The sequence below is a fragment of the Chrysemys picta genome, chromosome 3, assembly GCF_011386835.1.
Source record: "Chrysemys picta bellii isolate R12L10 chromosome 3, ASM1138683v2, whole genome shotgun sequence".
Classification (NCBI taxonomy): Eukaryota; Metazoa; Chordata; order Testudines; family Emydidae; genus Chrysemys; species Chrysemys picta.
The window spans coordinates 37,876,027-37,898,615 of NC_088793.1; the positions used below are offsets into that span (position 1 = coordinate 37,876,027).

General features: G+C 43.8%; 1 protein-coding gene across 4 annotated transcripts in view; it reads right to left on the minus strand.

Annotated features, from left to right (window-relative positions):
• The window catches only part of TRAPPC12 (trafficking protein particle complex subunit 12), a 97,704-nt gene that overhangs the window by 39,435 nt on the left and 35,680 nt on the right, over positions 1-22,589 (minus strand). The gene's annotated exons all lie outside the window — the stretch shown is intronic.

Consider the following 22,589-nt stretch of genomic DNA (forward strand, 5'->3'; position numbering starts at 1 on the left):
CTGTGAACTTTGATGGCCTATACATAACCAGCAAATTTTCACTGTCACATGTTGTTCTATGTAGTAAGCTGAACTAGTATGGTTTTTACACACACACACACACACACACACACTATATTGTGCACTTCTTCGTCTAGCCAAACAGAATGTAAAATCCCGTATATAGGGCTGTTGAAAAAAAAAACCAAAACCCTTCTGCCTTATTAACTGAGAAATAATATGACATCATGTAGTTCAGTATTGTAACATATATGCACAAGGGGAACCATAATTGTCATTTCATGCTCTTTGAATACTTAACCATGCAACTTTAACAGTCTATTAATGTAGTTTAAAACAAAACAAAACAACACAACCCATTTTTTAAAATTTAAAGAGAAAAAAAAGATGGGGACACAAAAAAATATCTTTCTCCAGGATTTCAAAATTCTGCTTGCTTGCAAAAAAGCAGCATGGTAAATTACATATTGAGAAACTATTTGGCTAGACACAACTGGAATGCCCTATCCCATAGGAGATATACAAATGATTAGTCAGTTGCCTGGAAAACTAATTTGGGTACATATGAATGCACAGCCTTCCTCAAGGGCCTTATCCAACAGCCATTTAGATCAATGGAAAGGCTCCCATTGACTTCAATAGGCATTGGATTCACAGAGTTTAAGGTCAGAAGGATACATTAGATCATCTAGTATGATCTCGTGTATATCATAGGCCATTAAATCTCATCCTGTTACCCCTTTACTGAACCCAATAACTTATTTTTGACTAAAACATAACCTGTGTTTGGCTAAAGTATATATTCCAGAAAGCCATCCAGTCTTGATTTGAGGACATCAATCAAAAGAAGGAGAGAATCCACCATATCCCTTGGTAGGTTGTTCCAGTTAAAAATGTGTGCCTAATTTCTAATTTGAATTTGTCTGGCTTCAGCTTCGAGCCACTGGTTCTTGTTATGTCTTGTCTTGCTTGTCAATTATGATGCTGGAAAATCCTTTTCAGATCATTGCTTTCCAGCATACAGTCCCCCATTCTATAGATATGATATGCAGTCCTTGTTCCTAGTGTATACCTTTGCATTTGGCTATATTAAAAACACGTATTGTTTTAATGGAATCAGGCCCTAAGAGTGTACTGTCACACATGATAAGTATGTGAGTTTCGGTAAAATCAAAGTAAATTTCCATGGTAAATTTCAATCATTTCAGCATCAGTATTACATTACTAAGCAACAAAGTTACAAAATTATTATTTTATAATGGATACAGTATTTTTTCCCACGCTTCTTTTGCTTAAAAGCATTTGAACTGTTTTGTTGAAACTGTCCAAAACTTTCAGGTAGAAATCAAATAATGGAAAATTTCAGCCCAAGATTTGAAAGTTTCAGGAAGTTCTGAATGATTGAATACATGGGCTTAGAATGGAAACCACTTCCCAAATTTAATCAGAGTGGGTCATAAATAGTTTCTTGCTATATTTAATTTGAGGACCAAAGAAAATCAATGTTGTGCAACCATGTATGAGGTGCACGGAAATACCACAGACATAATGTTAACATTCAGCTATGAAATTTACATACAATGACTATATGCAGCCAACCAAGACTGTGGCCATATTGTGCTGGGTCCATAAAAGAAAATAGGAAGAGACAAATCTTTCCCCGAAGAGCTTGCAATCTAAACAGACAATATAGACCAACCATTATCGTCCTTGGTGCAAGTGACTTGCTCAAAGTCCCCCAGAGTGTCTGGGCACTGAGTCTACTGCCATAATCATAACACCATCCTTCCTCTAATAGGGCAGTATTAATGGTACAAGAGTTGGGGAAAGTGAGCAGTGTGAATGGATGAGGTAATCATTTGCATGTTGAAAACACTGGGTGCTTTTGAATAGAAGTATTTCAAGATGGAAGAGGTGATTGGCAGAGAGTGTATCAGTATGGAGAAAGGATTGTTATTTTTGTTTTTATACATTGTTTCAATTACCTGGAACAAAAATGAGAAGTAGCATTGATATTTGCTGATTATTATAACCTCTCAATAACAATAGTATTATAAAGGTCTGATAAATGGATTGTAGAATTCAGCATATGAAATGTAATCTCATAAGCCTATGGATCAAAGACAGGAAAAGGGCCTATATCTGCTTCAATAATCAACGGATTACATGGGAAAAGAGAAAGCAAGAAGGACTGAGTATATTAATACTAATTTATGACAGAAATAAATGTGCTATATTACATAATTAATCAACCATTGGAACAATTTAACAAAGGTCATGGTGAATTCTTCATCACTGACAATTTCAAAATCAAGATTGGATGTTTTTCTAAAAAGATATATTCTAGGAATTATTTTGGGGAAGTTCTCTGGCCTGTGTTATACAGGAAGTCAGACTAGATGATCACAAAAAACGGTTACTCACCTTTGTAACTGTTGTTCTTCGAGATGTGTTGCTCATATCCATTCCATTCCCGGTGGGTTGGCTGTGGAGCCCCCTGGAGCGGCGCCTTCATGGCGCTGGATATATACCCCAGCCGACCCAACGCCCCCTCAGTTCCTTCTTGCCGGCTACTCCGACAGTGGGGAAGGGGGGGCGGGTTTGGAATGGATATGAGCAACATATCTCGAAGAACAACAGTTATAAAGGTGAGTAACCGTTTTTTCTTCTTCGAGTGCTTGCTCATATCGATTCCAATTAGGTGACTACCAAGCCTTACCTAGGCGGAGGGATCGGAGTGAGACATCGCTGTGTGCAAAACCGCTGATCCGAATGCAGCATCGTCTCTGGACTGCAGTACAAGCGCATAGTGAGCGGCGAAGGTGTGGACCGATGACCAAACTGCAGCTCTACAAATGTCCTGGATCGGGACTTGAGCCAGGAAGGCAGTCGAGGAGGCTTGGGCCCTCGTGGAGTGGGCGGTGAGGTGCGGCGTCGGGGCACCGGCCAGGTCGTAGCAAGCACGAATGCAGGACGTGATCCAAGAGGAGAGACGTTGTGAGGAGACCGGTAAGCCTTTCATCCGGTCGGCCACTGCAACGAATAGTTGCGTTGTCTTCCTAAACGGTTTCGTACGTTCAATATAGAAAGCCAGGGCCCTGCGTACGTCCAAGGAGTGCATACGCTGGTCTTGACGGGTGGCATGCGGCTTAGGATGGAAGACCGGGAGAAATATATCCTGGTTCACATGAAATGCTGATACTACCTTGGGAAGAAAGGCAGGGTGGGGGCGAAGCTGCACCTTGTCTTTATGGAAGACTGTGTACGGAGGCTCAGACGTGAGCGTCCTGATTTCAGAAACACGCCTTGCTGAAGTGATGGCTACAAGGAAGGCTGTCTTCCAAGATAGGTAAAGGAGTGAGCAGGTAGCCAATGGCTCGAACGGGGGCCCTGTGAGCTTGGAGAGAACCAGGTTAAGATCCCACGCCGGAACGGGTTGGCGTTGCTGTGGGTATGGCTGGTCTAAGCCCTTGAGGAATCTGACGACCATCGGGTGAGAGAAGACCAAGGAAGCGTGTTCTCCTGGGTGGAACGCCGATATAGCGGCCAGGTGAACCCTGATTGAAGATATCGCCAAGCCCTGCTGTTTCAGGGATAGGAGGTATTCGAGTATAAGAGGAAGAGACGCCTGCAAGGGGGGCGTGGCCTGCTGCTCGCACCAACAGGAGAACCGTTTCCACTTGGCTAAGTAAGTGGTCCGTGTAGAGGGCTTTCTACTTCCCAGCAGAATCTGTTGCATGGGATGTGAGCATCGTAGCTCTGTCCGATTCAGCCATGGAGCATCCACGCTGGAAGGTGGAGTGATTGCAGGTCGGGGTGACAGTCGGCTGTGGTCCTGAGAGATCAAGTCTGGGCACAAGGGAAGCGTGATCGGAGTTTGCACCGATAGCTCCAGAAGCGTGGTGTACCAGTATTGTCTTGACCAAGCTGGAGCGACTACAATCATATGTGCCTTGTCTCTGCGTAGCTTCAGCAGCACCCTGTGGACCAGTGGGAATGGAGGAAAAGCGTAGAACAGCTGGTCTCTCCATGATAGGAGGAAAGCGTCCGACAGGCAGCCCGGAGATCGCCCTTGGAGGGAGCAGAACACGTGGCACTTCCTGATGGCTCGTGAGGCGAACAGGTTGACCTGGGGAAATACCCACTTCTGGAAGATGGAATGGATGATATCTGGGCGAATCGACCACTCGTGCGTCTGGAAGGATCTGCTGAGACAGTCCGCTAGAGTGTTCTGGACTCCAGGGAGGAACGATGCCATGAGATGTATCGAGTGGGCAATGCAGAACTCCCACAGGTGAATGGCCTCTTGGCATAGGAGAGACGACCGGGTTCCTCCTTGCTTGTTGATGTAGAACATGGCCTTGGTGTTGTCTGTGAGGACTGACACAACGGCCATGTAGGAGACCGAGTAATTCCTGACACGCTAGGCGCACCGCCATCAGCTCTCGGACATTGATGTGCAGGGCTAGTTGGGATGGGGTCCACAGGCCCTGGGTATGGTGCTCCCTGAGGTGAGTGCCCCAGCCTAGAGATGAAGCGTCCGTGACCAGGTGCAGGGAGGGTTGTGGGGCGTGAAACGGCACTCCTTCGCAAACCGCCCTGTGATCCAGCCACCAGGTAAGGGTGGTCAAGACTGGGTTTGGAACCGTGACCACCATGTTTAGGTTGTCCCGATAAGGATGGTACACCGACGATACCCAGGCCTGAAGTGGGCGAAGCCGAAGTGAGCATGCCTAGTGACGTAAGTGCAAGAGGCCTCGTGACCCAACAGGCCGAAGCACGTCCTTACTGTGGTAATCGGGAAGACCAGGAGACCTTGTATGATATTCGCGATGGTGTGAAATCGAGCGTCTGGAACAAGAGCTCGGGCGAGTCTGGAGTCTAAAACTGCCCCGATAAACTCTATCCTCTGAGTTGGCTCCAGAGTGGACTTTTCTTTGTTGAGTAGAATGCCTAACTCGTGGAATGTTTGTAGTATTATCTGGACGTGCGCCTGAACTTGCTCCCTGGTCCGGGCGCGCACTAGCCAGTCGTCTAGATACGGGAACACCTGTATTCTTTGTCGACGAAGGTATGCTGCCACGACAGCCATACATTTGGTGAACACTCTTGGTACCGCGGACAATCCGAAGGGAAGGACAGCAAATTGGTAGTGTCCATTGTTTAGTACAAAGCAAAGGAAGTGCCTGTGAGGGGGGTAGATCGCTTTATGAAAATATGCGTCCTTCATGTCGAGGGCGGCGTACCAGTCTCCAGGATCCAGGGAAGGGATGATGGTCCCCAAGGAGACCATGCGGAACTTCAACTTTACTATGAATTTGTTGAGCCCGCGTAAGTCTAAAATGGGTCGCAGACCCCCTTTGCCTTGGGGATTAGAACCCCCTGCCCCATAACTCCGGGGGAACCTCCTCTATGGCCCCCGTAGAGAGGAGCCCAGAAACCTCCTGTGTAAAGAGATGCTCGTGAGAAGGGTCCCTGAAGAGGGACGGGGAGGAGGGTGGGGGGGGGGGGGAAAGAAGAAAACTGGAGAGCGTATCCCCTCTCCACCGTGCGAAGGACCCAATGGTCCGAGATTATAAGGGACCAAGCACGGTGGAAACGGGAAAGGCGATCCCGGAAGGAAGGAATTGGATCCTAGGTAGTGGCTGGCGCGCTGTCCTTGAGCGCACCTTCAAAAGTTTTGCCTAGGTCCTGAAGGTGGCCTAGGAGGGCCCTGGTTCTGACCGGGTTGAGGGCCGGTCGACCTCCGTATACCACGTCGTCCCCTCCTTCTGGGGAAGTCCTGTCTCGGAGGAGGAGAAGGAGGAGGATAGAACCTTTGTGGCTGGGGCCTAAAGGGCCTGCGCTGGGGTCCTGGGACATGCATCCCCAGGGAGCGCATGATGGTTCTCGAGTCCTTGAGGCTCTGCAACCAAGAGTCCGTCTTGTCTGAGAACAACCCCTGGCCCTCGAACGGTAGATCCTGCAGGGTCTGCTGCAGTTCTGGCGGTAACCCCGAAACCGGGAGCCAGGAGACACGTCACATGGCTATCCCAGATGCTAGTGTCCTGGTGGCCGAGTCCGCTATGTCCAGGGAGGCTTGTAAGGAGGTCCTAGCCACCTTCTTACCTTCCTCCACTAAGGCCCCAAACTCCTCTTTTGAGTCCTGGGGAACCAACTCTTTGAATTTACCCATGGAGTTCCATGAGTTGTAACTGTAGCGGCTCAAGAGCACCTGTTGGTTCGCGGCTCTGAGCTGCAGACCCCCCGTTGAGTACACTTTACGCCCGAACAAATCGAAGCGTTTAGCGTCCTTCGATTTGGGCGCTGCTGCCTGCTGGCCATGGCGCTCCCTTGCGTTCACCGAGGACACAACTAGTGAACACGGTGGAGGGTGCGTATATAGGTACTCATGGTCCTTGGAGGGGACAAAGTACTTTCTCTCTACACCTCTGGCAGTGGGTGGAATGGAGGCAGGGGTTTGCCATATGGTATTGGCATTAGCCTGAATCGTACGAATCAGTGGTAACGCCACCCGGGATGGGGCATCAGCCGACAGGATGCTCACCACCGGGTCCTGTACCTCTACTATCTCCTCCGCCTGGAGGTCCATGTTGCATGCCACCCTATATAATAGGTCTTGATGGGCACGGAGATCTATTGGGGGTGGGCCTGAGGCTGTTGTGCCCGCCACCGCCTCATCCGGGGAAGATGAGGAGGATGCCTCAGGGTAGGGGATCCAAATGAGGGTCCGGTTCTAAGGGTCCCTGATGCGGAGGATCTCCTGCCCCGGGGTCTGGGGCCTGTGCTGGTGTAGGCATGGGAGCCTCCATGCCCCCTGGGGGAGGACAGGAGATGGTGGCCTCCGGGACTCTGGGCTCGGATTGCGCTGAGCGAGACGCCGATGGTGGAGCCCCTTCCGCCTGATGATATGCCCACGCGGTCCAGAAAGACCAATGCGTAGGGTCCTGTGCAGGGCCCTCTGCCCCCTGACCCTGAGCAGGGTACGCTGATTGGGAAGCCCCGTCGGATGAGCGAGATGCCGATCTTGAGGGCCAGGGCGGTGCCGAGTGTGTCTGCATCGGCTCGGTCTGGTACGGTGCTGATCGGTGCCGGTCCATAGGCGAGCGGTCCCTGCGCGGTGCCGGTGAACGGTACCATGATCGAGAGTGGTGCCGCTGGCCATATCGGTGCTGAGATCCAGATCTGGATCGGGATGACGAAGAGCGCCTGTAGACTCGGTGCCGGGAGCGACCTCTCGAACTGGAGCGGCGCTCGTACCAGTGCCGAGAACTGCGTCTAGACTCCAATCGGTACCGAGACGTAGATCGGTGCCGTGAAGAAGACCTAGGCTGCGAGTACGACCGGTGCCGGGGTGAAGATCGGCGCCGGGACTGCAAGCGGCGTTGGGACCCGCTCCGAGACTGGGAGCGGTGCCGCGAGTCCACATTCGGAGATGGCGGGTGTACCAGGGCAGGCTTGCCCCTGGATTGCATGGTCCGAAGAGCAGGCGGTGCCGCGGGCTGAGACGGCGCCAGCTCCGTGAGGGTGATGAGGTCTTTCGCTGTCGTGAAGGTCTCCAGAGTAGACAGGAAACAGGGCTCCACCACCGAACGAGGCGGTGAGCCAGTCAGCACCGGACTCAACGGCCCTACCCCCCGGTGTTGGAGTCAATGGCGTTGAGGATATCTGTGCCTTCTGGCGCTCTAGAGGTGGACGCGGCTCTACCAACAGTGCCGGGGGAGCCAGTGCCTGTAGGACCGCGGCGTCCTGGGTCTTACGGGGTCTTTTATGTCCCAGAGACAGGGAACGGCGCTGAGGCGTTTGTGGCGGACGCGGTGCCGAGGAAGGCCGGTGCCGTGTGGCCTTATCCACGTCTGCTCGCGGTGCAGTACCGATGGGTGCCGCAGGGGCGCTGAGCACCGAGGCGCTCAGTGCCGGGACTTGGCGCGCCGAGGGAGGATCTGAGCTAAGTGCCGCCTCCATGAGGAGCTGCTTAAGTCTAAAGTCCCGCTCCTTTTTGGTCCTGGGTCTGAAAGTCTTACAGATTTTACACTTATCTGTCTGGTGAGACTCTCCTAAGCACTTCAGACATGAGTCGTGAGGATCTCCTGTTGGTATAGGCTTAGCACAGGACGCGCACGGCTTAAAGCCAGGAGCCTTGGGCATGAGCCTGGCTGTGCGCCGGGGGAAGAAGGGGGGAAATATAGCCCCCTTAACCCCCGCTAACTATTTACAACTATTTAAACTAATGAGTGAACTATTAACAACAAACAACTAATCTAAAGAATATAACTACAACTATCTATAAGAACTAACAAGTTAAGCTAGGGAGAGTGGAGAGCAGCTATGCTGCGCTCCACAGTTCCAACGACCATCAGGGGCGGTAAGAAGGAACTGAGGGGGCGCTGGGTCGGCTGGGGTATATATCCAGCGCCATGAAGGCGCCACTCCAGGGGGCTCCACAGCCGACCCACCGGGTGTTGCTAGGGTAGAAAATTCTCCGACGATCGTGCACGCAGCGCGCACACACCTAATTGGAATCGATATGAGCAAGCACTCGAAGAAGAATGATCTTTCCCAGCCTTGGATTCTACAGAATTAAGTGTCAACTATATTGCCTAAAAGTGTTCCCTGTACTTGGTTACCTGCTGTTCTGTGGTCTGAACTGTATTGCCTAACTTAAGTCCAGCCCTGCAAAGGGCCTTTACATAGGTGGACATATACATCCAGATGGAATCCCACTAGGGAAAGAGATGTGATGCACAAATCGAGGACTGGCTGTGTGCAGCCCTCTGCAAGATCGGAGACTCTGATTATAAACACCTTTGGGTGGAGACCAGGTCCTCTATTATATATTATTCAGTACTGTACTGAATACACTGATGCTGATCAAATAACAAGTACACCTCCATACAGAAGTATATAAAAACAAATAGTGTGTCCTGAAATTCAAACGCATATATATTATTAAAAGGATTTTCTACTCTCCGGTTGATGTTTATAAGGTTTTTCTCAGCAAGGGAGAAATTGACTGGCTATCCAGCAGAACAGCGAAAGTAACACTGACAGTATTACTCACTTGAAAAGCTAGTGAACAAAAGTGAACAGCCTACTTCTACTGCCAGCTACTGGAGTTCTCCTTTAACTCAAGTCCTGGTGGTCTCCATACTGAAAGTCCCTAAATTTAAAACCTGTTGATAGCCTTTGGGGTTCTTAAAGCAGCTTTGTGTATAGTAAAGCGTACAGTCAACGGGAATTTATTTTGTTACTTTCCCCCCCAATGAGTTAATTATAATAGGTTCAACATTTTCAGAGAATATAATTTTCAAGTTGACACTGTCCCTTTAATATATTAATAGCATAAAAGAAGGCAAAATTGAATGGTACCAGAAAAAATAAATCTCTCTTAAAAGCAAGATAGATAATCCAAAGACCTTGGAACAGATGGAACAACCAGTAAGATCAGGTAAAATTTGCTAAGGCCAAACATTCCAATTCATGTTCCAGTAAGAACAGCTGCATATTTTGACAGGTGTCATAACAAACATCACCTGATGCCAATCACCAAATTTAAAATGAGAGACCAGAATCTAGCTGCAACAGTTCTAGACCAGAAAAATGAGGATTTCAACGGCTGGCAATTAAGTGTGAGTGCTTCCCCTTCACACCCAAAAGCCTAGATATGCTTCCTGATCTGCTGTCTACAGCCTGCCCAAATGCATCTTGGGTGGCAAATACCAGCAGCAATCATCAAATTAGTGCTTAACGAAGCTATGGAGCTCACTGTGAAGAGAAACTATTTAAGATTATCTACGTGTTCCTAATGAATTTCCTCTGCAAGAAAACCCTTGATGCAGAAGGAAAAATACTAATCCTAGTCTCCGGAAGTCATTTTGGATCTGTACCATTTCTTTCATACCTTTCTATGATCTTCCTAAGTACTACACATTTTCCACCTAGAAAGGTTGTATAACAAATCAAGCATCCTTGTAAGGAGGAAATACAGAAAACTAAAAGGAGGGAGTGGGGAGAAGGAAAGACAAAAAAAAAAAGACATGGAAAAAAGGAAAAAAAGAGAAAGCAAAAGGAGAGAGAAAAAAATACAAATTATTTAGCTCCAACAGTATACTTGGAAGTGCACAGGTTTATATGGAGACATGCACAATTTTCAAAAGTGCCTAAAGCCCATTTTCAGAAGTGACTTAGGGCTTGCCTACACAGTGGGTTAATGCGCACTATAGGAGTGTGATTTCTAAAGCACACTAATGTGTGGTGCCTAAACTGGTCTGTGCAGGCCCTGCTGGTGCACACTAAAGGTTCCTAGAGCTAATGCAGTGCTATTTGAAACAGTACTACATTAAAGAGCACTAGGGAACCTTTAGTGTGTATCAGCAGGGTCTAAAACAGGGGTCCCCAATGCAGTACCCGTGGGCGCCATGGAGCCCGCCGGGGCATCCATGTGCACCCGCCTACTGGTCGCCAGACAAGCAGCCGCCGAAATGCTGCCAAGAAGCGACAACGTCAAGAAGCACTACCGCCAAAAAGCCGCCGAATTTTGGTGGCATTTTGGCGGCGATGCCTCTTGACATTGCCGCTTCACCGCAGCATTTCGGCGGTTGCTTGTCCAGCAGCCACGGTCCTCCGCGGCTAGTCATCTGGCGCCCACCCACGGAAAAGGTTGGGGACCACTGGTCTATACAGACCAATTAATGCATAACACACATTAGCGAGCTTTAGAAATCACACCCCCATAGTACACATTATTCCACTTTGTAGAGAATCCCTTAGTCACTTAGGCTCCTAAGTCCCACAGACTTTCAATGAGATTTAGGCTCCTCAAGTGCCTGCCATTTTTGAAAATGGGATTTAGGCACTTCTGAAAATTTTACTTGATAGTACCCACACCAAACAGACTGGATACATATAATGCATTGGTTGCGGTTATGAGTTGAGAGGTAGTTTGGAAATCTTGCAAAAATACTTTTTCAAAGGTTTGGAGGATAATGAAGCTGGAAGAAAGATAAGGAATAGGAAGATGGCAGGACAAAAATAACAGTGGTTCTCTTACCATTGGTGACCATTGTAATTCTTCTCCACTGAAAATTACATAGCATGCTAGAATTTGGGAGTGAGTAACCAATCTCCACTTTTGGTTGCTCACTTCTAAAGAGTGCTATCTAATACAAGTGCCATGTGTAATTAGACTAAGCAGCCATAGAAGTGACTACATAACTTACCTTTTTGCTATGGTGCTGCATAAATTAACAAACAGACAAATATACCCACCCTGAACCACCTGGCGTTAACCACAATTTGTGAAATGCTGTATTAGCAGATTTATTCAAAGACAAAACAAGATAAAGGTTGAGCATCAAAATACACAAATTTAAAGGGATAGTAAAGATCTGTCACCCATCACAAACAAAATAGCTGGCAAACTTCTCCAGCACCGCTAGAGGTTTTAGTATGTTTCCTGCCATCATCAGGGCTTGAGAGATGAACTCTTTGCTAATGCTGGAGGTCTGCCACAACTGCATTACACGTGGCAACAGATGGGAATGTTGACACCATATATAACAATGGTTCCACTTTTTATTTTTTTGACGCAATTTACCTGTGGAATGGATTAGCAAATGCCTGCAACCCAAATGCTGACACAGCTTCTCCCATCAATTTTTTCTGTTTTCTCTCTCACACTTTTCCTTTTCTGTCTGTTCTTTTTTCGTTGTTTTCCCTCCCCACTTGTTCTGTTTCTTCCCTACCCATGACTTTTCTCCTACTCCCTATTCCTTCACAACTCTCTGGTAGCTCCAATCTCACTTCAATTCACCCATTAACCAGAAGGTTATTTGTTGATGGACATCCACCAATACCATACAAAACTGAGCCAAGCCACAAAAATGGGGAAAAGAAGCTTGGGCCAGGAGGCTGCTCTCTGAACCTTCAACCCTGTACAAGTGAGTTGTTCCACATATTCAGCTACTTTGGGGCCCACACAAGAGCAAGGCAGAAAGGTAGGGGGTTTTCAAGCAGTCAGCTGCCACTTCACCTGCAGATGCAGCAGCACATTTGCTGTGCGACTATGTGGCTCTGTAGTTTCCCAACCCATAGTGATCTTCTGTTTTGCTCCATGCTCCTCCAAACTAGTCTTTTTGGAACCCATCTGGGAGCAGAGGTTCCAGAAGAACTCAGGCATGAGTTATATGCAATTCTCTGCAGTAAGAGTGACATGACACATTTTTGTAATACACATTCATCAGTTATTGGCCAAAAACTCTGAATAAGTGTAGGCACAGAAAATAAATGTGCCTCTGTGACAAAGAGGCTTACGGCAAGTTTCCTGTTAGATCTTCTGTAGCTTCTTTGTGATTGCATGCACTTCCCAAGTGCAATTTCACCTAGTATATATTATGTCCCACACAAGAACTCAGCACGAGGTACTTTTCAACAGCATGAGTTACTTTACAGGTTAGCGTATTGGGGTGAGAGAAGATTTTCCGCCTTCACTGGTCACCCAGAAGTATCATCCTTGGGGCTACAACTTGAAAATCCAAGTCCTTGGAGTAAGATTAGTAACATAGTTCATGAGAAGGTGCACAGTATGAAGTCAGTTTCTCGAACTCCTACAATAAAATACTGAGGAACATGTTCCTTAGTTAGCATCTACATTTAACTTTCCACAAGACAATGGGGGACTGGATGGCTGGTTTTATTTCACAGGAATAAGAAAAATGATAACACTGGAAGGAAGATAAAAGAAAGAAGGTAGTGAATTGTGCATGCAAGGGAACTTTAGTTGGTCAACCTCCCACCCCTTATATCTGTGTTGTGAATTTAGGAAAAAACACAAGATATATTATCTTCAATTTCTATAGCATTTACAACATTCAAACGGAGATTTTAATATAGAGTTTAAATTTAATGTAATAGATAATGTTAATTTTCAATAGTCTATTAACCAGAAACAAGCCCAAATCATCCCATGTGTGAAATGGATAGCTATTGAAATCTTTTCTATCAATCCTCTCATAGAAACTTAGGAATCAGAAATGGAAAAAGACCTCTATTATTGCCAGTGGCTTTATAAGCTGTTATTGTGATGAGCACAGACACAACCGCTATATATAATAATAGCGTAGGTTGTATACACACAAACGAAAAACTACAACCCCATGAAAAATCATATAATCCATGACTCACGAAAGCCATGACAAATATTCAGCTTCAGATGCCACAGTGTATTACATAAAGCAGACATGCAGGCAGCAATTTCGAAGACAGCTCACTGCCCAAATACCTAGCCTACTTTCATTAGCTGTTACAAGGCAGAAAGAAGAGCAAAACAGACCTCTTTATGTTCCTCTCCCAAGAAGAAAATGTCTCGCAAGGATGACCTTTCTGTACACTATCAGCTATTGAATTCTGGATAGAACAATCAAGTCTCCTTGTAGCTAAACTTGCAACCGTGGAGAGTAAAATGAAACTCTTCCTGTATTAATGCAGAGAAACTCTAAGAATAAAGTCTGATTATAACAAACTATAGTTATTCGTTAATATTGTGCAGTACACATTAAAATCATGTGTTTGTATTTCTAGATGTGGTCTCTCAAAATATATCAAACTATTTTCTGTAACTAACTTTAGTTTAAAAGCTAGTCACATTAAAAGTATAGAATTAGAAATAAAAATAACTGTCAACAGCTTTCAAATGATGTTTACCTCTTTCTCTAGCTTAGACAATGTGTTATATGTTCCAAAATATCTGAAGGTGTGTATTAGAGGTAAGACTGTGGCTGGAGGCAAGTTTTCTAGAGACTATTTTTACTCCTGGAGATAGTGTTGATATTCTAGATATTATGAATCAGCAGGTCAAATATCGGCAACATAGGCGGGTTATCTTATTTCACCTTAAAATGTCTCCTCATATCAAACTTGATTTCTTACCCTCACTAATGTTTTCTTTTACCAAAATAATCTCTGGAACCAGGTCCAAAGTATCAACCATAAGAAAACAGGTTAGCGTGTTTCCCTTTTCAGTTTACAATTTAAGATTTCAAAGACTAAGGCCTTGTCTACACTACTTGGGTCAGTCAACCTAAGTTACGCTACTACAGCTATATGAATAACGAAGGTGGAGTCGACATAGCTTAGGTCGACTTACTGCGGTGTCTACACCAGGCTGCATTGACGGGAGATGCTCTCATTCTAGTGGAGTACTGGAGTCGACCAGAGAGTGCTCTGTGGTCAATTTAGCGGGTCTTCAATAGATGCACTAAATCAACTCCCGCTGCATTGATCGCAGTAGCATCGATCCCCGGTAAGTGTAGACATGGCCTAAGAAATGGAATAAATTCCCAGAACATTCAGGGTAAGGATTTTTTTCTTTTTAAAACCGAACTAACAGATATAGTTTTAGATAATTTTTGAAATGACTGGCTGGTCCCTTGAAAGAAAACAATCCAAGTAAACAACTTTGTTTCTTTTCAGATGCTATTCTATTCCACAAGCTGCAGATTTTTGGATTTCTTTGTATATGTATAAATCTTATCTGCATGTGGTCACTCACACAATTGAAAAGACAAGTATTTTATAAACAGAGCTGAAAATTTACTTTAAAAATAAGGACAGTTAGTGACAGTCATACTATATAGAAAAGATATCAGTACAGGAAACAGCTGAGAAAGGAGACAAGGAAATAAGAGGTAAATTAGAAAAGCTAGGGATAATTATGTAGACATAGCAGTAGGCATAAAAGAAAGACTCCAACAGATGTGTGTCTACAGAAAACTAGTTTGAGATAGAGTAAGATTAATTCTAAAAAGGGAAAAGGGGCATGCCATATCACAGGTGAAGTTAGGCTAGAGTTTGTAGTAGAGAAAGAGAGTCTGGAGCACTGGGCTTGGTACAAGATCTGAGGCCTGAATCAGAGGCCGTGAATTAAAGCTAGGCCAAGTATTAAAGTAGATGGTTATAAGTTTATGAATTTGGTAGAGTTGTTGCTAGCGTATTAAGTATTAGATATTTACATAAATATATTTCAATGCTAGTATAGATACACACCAATATAGTACAAGATAAGATGGTTTGACAGAATAATGAATAGGGATGTTTTGTTCAAGATATCAGGAACAAGGAGAGGTAACAGATGTCATAAATACATAAGGTGGCATGTAAGTTGTGTTTTCCAGTTGTTTGTCTCAGCCTATAAATGTTGGGGTACTTCAACTTAATCCTTTGTGTGGCCCTGGGGACAGCAGAAATTCCAACTGCTGACTGAGCCTCTCCTTGCTACGAGGCATTCATGTATTAGCCTGTCTATAACCACAGAGCCGTGCACCAATATTGTGCCTAGGAGGCAATAAACCTGGCCAAGTGTCTTTGTCACCAAATCATGGCTGTGGTCTTTATGGGTAACATCAAGATTTGCTGAATGAGCAGGCTGCCTTATCTGCTGTTAATAGTGATAAAATTGGAGCTTCGCGGACAGAAGCACTGGGCAGCATGAACAGCGTTATTGAGGCAACGACACTCCAGCCTTCAGCACTTGGTCTACTGAACCAGCTATCTGCGCAGAGCTGGGACAGCACACGGAAAAAACATACAGACACAACCAACTGACAACAGAGTTCTATAGGATTACATTGACTCCACAGAACCACTGTGTAGGAGGTTGCACACCATGCCTTGCCAAGCACAAAACAATTCAAAACCAGTAAATTCATTAGGAGCTCACATGCACGGACTGTAAATCTGAACATTCCAATTGTAATTATAAAGGCTGTATACACCTCACCTTCTCTGTTCACTTCAGCCTCAAGGCTGTTTGCAGATTTCCAAAGAAAAGTATGCATTTGCAGAGGCAACATATTCAGAAAACTCTGATTAAAGACAAAATAGCCTTCCTTTCTTCTCTAATGAAATTTCCTCGGCAGATCCCTTTATAGATTAGCAGACAGTAGCAGTGCCAACAGAAGGGTTAAGGAATAGTAATTACAGAGACCAAAACTTGTTCCTGAAACAAGCATCTGCTCTGGCTCACAAATGGGAGTAATCATCCACACAAACACATTTTTTGTTTAACTGGATTTACAGTTGGCCAAATATACCACTATCACTTTGGAAAGCGCCACAGAAGAATGTTTGTAGCTCTGTTGGTCCCGGGATATGAGGGACTCAGGGTGGGTGAGGTAATATCTTTGACTGGACCAACTTCTGTTGGTGAAAGAGACAAGTCTTTGAGCTCCACAGAGCTCTTCTTCAGACCTCACCCACAGAAGAATGAAGCAGTACAGGAACAAAAAGAGTTTACAATCTGAAATACAGAAAACAGATTGAAGATGGAAAAAGGGGACGAAGCATACAAGCAGAATGGCCAGGGCAAAAGTTGCCACATATATTGGTAGTTTTTATTTTAATCGCATAAACTATCCACCAGCGTCTCTCCTGTTACTCCCTGGTTGCTGCTGACAGTGAGTTTTAAGGAGGAATTTGAACAGAGAGTAGTGACCTAGCATATTAGCTCCAGAAGGAGGTACCATGCATAGAGGGCAACACAGACCAAAACGTGAACATGACTGTGGGAAGATCGGATTAATGTGGCATCACAACTTGGCCCAGTCCCGCTCTCTGGACATATACCAATCTGTTGTGATAGAATCTAACCACTGAATCCCATGTGCTTCTAAGCTCTGAATAGTGACTAGAGATGGTCAGAAATTTTTTGATACGTTTTTAACTGAAAAATGCAGATTAATTAAAACTAACACAAAGAAAGAAAAACCCACTCCAAAATAGCCAACAACCCACTGATTATGGCATTCACCTGGGATGGGGGAGACCCATGTTCAAATTCCTGATCTGCCCAATTCGGAGCAGCGATTTGACCCTGAGTCTCCTATATTCTAGGCTATAGACTCAGTCTCTCCAGTTGGAGCTGTTCCATGTTATACAAAATTAAATATTCATTGGGCCACAAAAAGAAACTGACTTGATAGCCTGCTGATTGGGGCACTTGCTTGGGATGTAGGAGATGCAGGTTCAAGTCCCTATTCTGCCTCATTCAGACTTGAACCTGATTTTCTCACAACCCAGGTGGGTGCCCTACCACCTGGGATACTGGCTATTCTTGGATGGGTCTCTAACTCGTATGTTTTTTGAAAAAATTACAACAGGGACTCATCCTCCTTCCACACTGGAATAAAAAAACGTCAAAACCTCAACATTTTTTGTGCAACTGAATTATTGTTTTCTGGCCAGTACTATTAGTGACTGATCATTGTTTCTAGCTGTGGTCTCTCAAGCACACTCCCAGCTGCAGACCATGTGTTTGACATCCTTCCTGAGAAATGGGATCCCTGTAGTCCAGCTGTCTAGACCCCCTACTCCAGTGCCACACCCCTTCTGAGCCCAGAGTTGCTTAAACATGTTTTCCCCAGAGTTCACCTGGCTGTGAGAGCATTGATTTCCTAGTTATACCCTTGAGGGACAACATATTCCTAAACTGTCATATGGGACAACAAGGCTGGTATCACTGGTAGTGTTGTCAACAGTGATAGAAAACTGAGAGACCTGGTTAGCTTCAGAGAACATATGAGAGGTTCATGTTGGCCATATTAAGTTTAATAGACAGAGATTTTTTCTTCCACCCCCTCTCTCTCATCTACTTAGAATGCAAGCTCTTTGAGGCAAGGACAGTCTCTGACTACACGTTTGTACCGCCTAGCAGAATGAGGCCCTGATCTTAGTTGGAGGATTCCAAGCACTGCTGTAATACAAAGGTATTCAAAGAAGAGATGTCAGAGACAAAGACAGATGTCTGACTGGATTGAAGGAGACAAGTTAGAAGTAAAGAGGTAGATTTGTGAGTATCAGCTGCAGCAGAACGCAAGATAGGGTGTGTGACGTTATTGGTATAATCTGGGACCATATAGATCATTGTTGCAACCAAGGTCCTGTAGTGGCACCCAAATCTTGTATAAAGGGGGTCAAATGGGGTGTCTAAGACAAGGTTATGGTTTACTGGTTATGATTATGCTGTCTATATGTGTGTATCAATTTTGTAGTTGAAGTTATGAATATTGGCTCTATACGGTCTGTATTTCAAACTTATGCTATGCTTCTGGGTGACATTCCAGACAAGCTGGTGTCAGCTCTGCCTAGCCTGCTTGATGGCCCATTAAGGACCATCAGCTACACAATGAACCCATTGAGAGAAGGCAAATATGCCTTAAGACTCAGCAAAGTATGCAGGAACTGACCCATGTGACTCCAGACTCCATTTTACTGTAATTTTCCACAGTAAGAACAAAGAGATGTTCTTACACCTGGAAAAGACTATATAAGGCCGATGGCCTCATTTCCATTTTGTCTTCAATCCTGCTTCTTATCTCTGGAGGGATTTTGCTACAAATGTAAGCTCTACACAAAGGACTGATGACCCATCCCAGCTGGGGATGTATTCCAGAGACTTGATTTGAACCTGCAGTTTATTCTATCTCTGCTGCAAGCCTGAACCAAGAACTTTGCCATTACTGTATGTAATTGATGACATTTAACCAATTCTAACTCTCATCTATATCTTTTTCCTTTTATGAATAAACCTTTAGATTTTAGATTCTAAAGGATTGGCAACAGCGTGATTTGTGGGTAAGATCTGATTTGTATATTGACCTAGATCTGGGGCTTGGTCCTACGGGATCAGGAGAACATTTTTTCTTTTATTGGGGTATCGGTTTTCATAACCATTTGTCCCCATAACGAGTGGCACTGGTGGTGATACTGGGAAACTGGAGTGTCTAAGGGAATTGCTTGTGTGACTTGTGGTTAGCCAGTGGGGTGAGACCGTAGTCTTCTTAGTCTGGCTGGTTTGGTTTGCCTTAGAGGCTGAAAAACCCCAGCCTTGGGCTGTAACTGCCCTGTTTTTAGCAATTTGTCCTGAATTGGCACTCTCAGTTGGGTCCCGCCAGAACCACATTGTCACAGGGTGTATAAGGGAGACGACAGAGTCCAGTGGGGTTCCATGGGAAGTGGGAGCTAAATTAGGAGAAGGGAAATTTAGGGGGTAAGAACTAAAACCTGATTTTGGGGGGAGGGATAGCTCAGTGGTTTGAGCATTGGCCTGCTAAACCCAGGGTTGTGAGTTCAATCCTTGAGGAGGAGCCACTTAGGGATCTGGGGCAAAATCAGTACTTGGTCCTGCTATTGAAGGCAGGGGGCTGGACTCAATGACCTTTCAAGGTCCCTTCCAGTTCTAGGAGATATCCTATCTCCATTTATTATATTTATTATTATTATTATATTCTGCTGTAAGCCTATCCAATTCTGCAGGAACAAAGGATGTTAAAAGCAGTCCAGAGAAAAAATTTAACATTTCTTGGCTGGAGCATAAAAAGCAAATGGTTTCAGTTTGTAATTTATTAAATTTCCTGTTATTAATATTTTCAATGGGTAGATATTATGCACACTATTTAAAATAAATGTATTAAAATTAATTTGTGTAAGTTATTTGTATATATACACTCTTCTTAAAGTGCATTTTAATCACTTGCTTCAGCTATATATTGTGAATAAAAAATTCTTACTTTTATGCTTGTTACACCATAAAATTAGAAGAAAAATTAGAAAACAGCAGTGTATTGTGGATATATGTTCATGCACTTTAGCTAAAATATATGTATGATTTATGTTCATCATTTAAATTAGGTGGTTAATGATGCATAGAATCTATCTTCCTTTTATTCATATCCCAACACTGTGTAATTTAATTCAAGGCAGAATCAGAATTGCTCTGTCTCATGTCCTCTGCAAGATAGTGTAATTCGCTTCTCAAACTTGAGTCATGAAGGTTTGATAGGTGCTTCCAAGCCTTAATCTAGTACTCAGCCCAAACTTTATAAGAGGCAGGTCAGCTCCATACAATCTTCATCTGATTTCTCTTAGACGCGATCAGATTACAGGGCAGGTTGATCTGCCTTACTGTAAATAAGAAGTGAGGCATGAGTTCAAAATCTCCCTGCTGTAAGTTCTTCATTCTATGATCTTGGCACCTCAGATATGTAATCTTGAAATAGAATGCTCACCAACAACTCATACCTTCCACCACAGATAATTTTAGCAACTGTATGAAGTTCATGACAAGCTGTTGTTAGAGAAAGACATTTCAGATCTTGGGTGTAATGGCACTGCAGAAACAGAGTATTTCATATCCAGTCTCAGGATGAGTCAATGCAATATCTGCCGAATAGCCTGCTATATACAGTCTACTATCTAAATTCTGCATATTACTCGAAACTCTCCTGTGGCTAAAAGCCCTCATGCATCGGCACAAACTATAGACACTTTTTTCTGGGCTAAAATTACTTATCTTTAAAGCTGAAGAAGTTGTCAACATATCACCTTTACTGCTAACATCACATCCTGAGGAACACAGCAAGAAAGAAAAATACTTGTAAAGCATCAAAATGTAAAAAAAACTAAAAACAAAAAAATAGAAAGTATGAAAGCTTGGAGATAAGGAGTGAGATCCTCATCCCCGCTCTAGCCCCTTTATGTAGCCTAAAAAAGCCAGAGTGACAAAAAAGGGCCCTACAAGCCCCATATCCAGCTAGGGAGAATTCCCCTAGTGTAAGAACTTGGGAAAGCCACTTCCTAAGGAACTTCTTGCAAACCTTGGGGTAGAAGGGTGCTGAGAAGGAAACAGCTACAGCTTACAGCACTGTGGAGATTCTGGGCCTCCAAGGCTGTGTAAGTTGCATCAAGGGCCTCTCCAAACCTCAGAACAGCCCAGGACTTCAAGAGCTCATAGATGGCTTAAAGCCACCATAGCTACCCCCAAATCCAAACAAGATGTCCTGCGAGTTATGTTATGCATTTTAAAGGTGCTACACAGAATCTCTGCCAAGTTCACTGTCAATGACTCTGATTGGTGATTGCCACTCAGTTATGAGAGTTGGCTTTTGAGAGAGTCCAAACTGGTCTTTTTTGCCCATGCTGGTCTACTGAGAGGCTTAAATGGAAGAAATAAAGTCATACAATGCACTGCATTAAATAATATCTTTTTCTATAAATGTGAAGGATACTGGATATTCTTGACATCCTTCCTTGGCAACTAATGGCTATCAACTATGAATTAGAATATTGTGGAAAGTAACTCATGGAGTTGGGAAGGCTGCTATGCCTAGTAAGAGAGAAGAACAGGAGGGTTCCCATGTAGTGCTGGACAAAGGAGCTAGGCTCTACTTAAAATTAAAATCCTGCTGCCACATGGCAACCACTTTAAGTAACAAGAACCAGTTTAAATTTAATACTCAGGGTGGAGGAGAATGTGGATCAATACATTGTAACTCTGTGATATTATAAATAACCCTACTCTCAACACTTTGAGAAACAGATTATGTTTTTGTCCCCGAGATTGTTCACGTGGAGCATAAAACCTCTCTCTTATTGCTTTATTGCTTATGAATTACTGGACAAGAATTTTTTGTTCTAACAAAGAACTATGATAAATCTGGGGATCATCTAGCACCAATGTTGTGGTGTTATTAAAGTTTAAAACGCTGAAAAGCACCTGTATATAGTTAGTAAAAGTTCACCTTTTTGAACTACAACAGTGATACTTGAAACTTATGGAACCTCCTCAATGAGACAGCATGAACACGAGGACAGAGATCTCTTAAAATATTAGCAATATTTTTTCATGCAGCAGCAGAATTGGTCTAAAGATCTGGGGTGATCCCTATTATTAATATCCTTTTAGTTTTAATTACTAAATAGGTGGTTAATATCACATCTGATTAGTATTTTTTCATGAAAACAATTTCTGATTCTCAGATTAGCTCAGTTTAATTTTACACCTTTTTCTTACAGTAACATTTTTCAATCAGTTGCAAAAAGCTTTGATTTAAGAAAAGCGTTGGACAAAAGGTACAAGTAGTACAGTATGAGAAGCAGGTTATTTTCTACATATTGTAATTGGTATTATACTTTCCTTTTATCCAGATTGTGGTATTATATTTTAAAATTATAATACGAATACTATAGTTAATACGTCACTTTGTTTTTAGCTGCTTGTAACCTGCTTATAATATTATCCCCTTTGGCATTAAGAATAAGTCAATATTTCTTTTTTTTACTATCTTTTAATCTTTCTTCACTATCTATTCCTCTACTCAACTCTTAAAATGTGTATTACTCCTGCAAATTTTGCCTGTTCACAGCACACTGAATGAGTTTAGGAAGGAAAGGCAAAAGAGATAATTTACTTTAACCCAGGAATCCTTTTTTCCTCATTCTGTGTGACTTTGTCAATGCACATCTGTCCACTTCCCCACCAGAAACACATATACTACTACCTTTTATTTGTATTTTTTTTTTAATTCTAAGTGAATTAGATAAAAAAATATATATATAATGTGATCACTAAATTAAGGGTAAAATACCAACTAAAACCATGTGTCTCTGGAACAGATGCTATATTACTGTACTGGATTACACATAGAACTCTGCCTGCCTACAAATTAAAAAGCTCTCGTTATCCTCTCTCTAGAATATAAGAAATGCATTAGCATAACCATTAATCATTTTCTTCTAAGCAGCAGCTAGAAGTTCAC